Source organism: Myotis davidii, unplaced genomic scaffold (genome assembly GCF_000327345.1).
Source record: "Myotis davidii unplaced genomic scaffold, ASM32734v1 scaffold496, whole genome shotgun sequence".
Lineage (NCBI taxonomy): Eukaryota > Metazoa > Chordata > Mammalia > Chiroptera > Vespertilionidae > Myotis > Myotis davidii.
Window position 1 is genome coordinate 734,081 of NW_006289398.1, and position 1,902 is coordinate 735,982.

The following is a 1,902-nucleotide window of genomic DNA, read 5'->3' on the forward strand; positions in this document are numbered from 1 at the left end:
CCTACATAGCCTGGGCTTACCTAGAGCAGGGGTGGGGAACGTCCGGCCCCTGGGCCATATAAGGACTGAGAAACAGTTGGTCTGGACCTACGGAGGCATTAGGGGTGAGTTAATTAAATGTTTGACCAAATGCAGCAGGCTAATTTTTAAGTCAATAAATTTGTATGATCCTTGAATGATGTTATAAATATCCAAATGGCCCTTGGCAGAAAAAAGGTTCCCCACCCCTGACCTAGAGGAACAACTGAACTGAATGGGTTTGGATTTAACCTGAGGCACCTGTAGACCAATTCTAAGTTAACGGTGACAGGTGTTAGTAGTTAAGTACCCGGGCCCCCTGTAAACAACTTGTTTTCCAGGTGGTGAATTCTTGAGTCAAAACAGCACATCGGCCCCAGAAACTTTGAAAAGGTTGGAAGAGAGGAATGATGTAATAATTTTGGGAAAGAAAATTAAAGTGGTTTGAATAATATTTTTAATGTACAGTTTTCTATATCACATTAAAATGTTAGCTTATAAACCCAAATCCTTTACAAAAGAGCTGTGTAAGAATTCACTTTCCCCTGGAGTGACTAACAGTGAAACTGAATTAAAAGTATTTACTCAGTCTGCGAGGAGCAGAGAAGTTGAAGTAACCAGAGATGTCTTGAACTGATTTGGGATTAAACTGGAGCTGGTTTTATCCCAGAGTGATTAGTCTCAGATTAGAGAGACAAGGGAAGCTTTGGGCGAGGATTCTGATCATCGAAACCGTTAAGTGGAGATCACGCCACAGCGAGTGCAGGGCGGGCTCTGAGCTGCCCATCCCTCTCTGCCTCCCAACCTTCCGAAGGTGAGAAAGACTTTCAAGTCTCAGCTGAGCTGTCACCTCCCGCCAGGCCCCCGCCAGCTCCATCCATCGCTGCCTCCGCACGTCTTCCCATGTCTTCCTCTAGACAAGTTGTCGAAGGCAGGAGCCAGGGCTTATGTTCTTGTCCTGGAGGCGCTTGCACAACCTCTCCCCGCTTCTCCTCAGCTGCTGGGTGAGCCAGGAAGCCTTGCAGAAGCCGTGTCTGCAAATGGGCCTCCTAGTCCCAGATCCCCGTGCAGGCAGCCCTCACCCTTCAGCAGAGGCCCCGAGTCCGGTTTCCTCCACAACCATTAGGCCTCTGTCCGTTCCCGGGGTGGCTGATGCCGGTTTCAGGCTCAGCCCCACCTGAGCTGCTCAGAAGGCTTGGGGCCAACATCACCTCTTACTCTCGGGGTGACCTTAGAGAAGCTACCCCACCTCTCCTTCTCCTCAGCTCTGAATCGACTTTTCCAAAGTTCAGAGTATTGCTCCCCACAGAACAGATGTGCCTCCCCCTGAGAAACCTCAGCCACACCAGCTCTCTGACCAGCACCTTGGAGGTGTGAACACCTCCAAACCAATTCAGACGCACAAGTGCCAACAGGTTAGAGTCCTCCTACCTACAGGCCCCCTCGCCCGCCCCCGACCTCCTCCCCGCTTTAAAGTGTCTTTCATTCTCCTGGGTATGGTTCTCTGTATCTTTCCCATCGATGATTTGCATGGCCAAGTGATCCATTCCTTCCCCACCTGTCTTCCCCGGGTAGCCACCTGCTTCTGTGGGAGCCGACCCCTGCCCGATCTCGGCCTCCACTTTGGGTAGGCGAGCCCTGGACATTCCCAGACTACGCTCCTCCCTCAAGTCACACACATCCCTCTCTGTATCCCAAACTTCCTTCTCTCGGCAGGGGACCCCGCAGATCTGGGCCTGTGGTTCCAGGCTCCTCCCAGCGGACAGCCTTACCATGCAGGAGACAGCACCCTTCCTCCCAGCCCCCACCCAGGACCGCGATTGGCCTGGCCGGGTCACGTGCCTGCTCTAGTCAGGTGGCCGGGCAGCGGCACCAGGCCCAGGA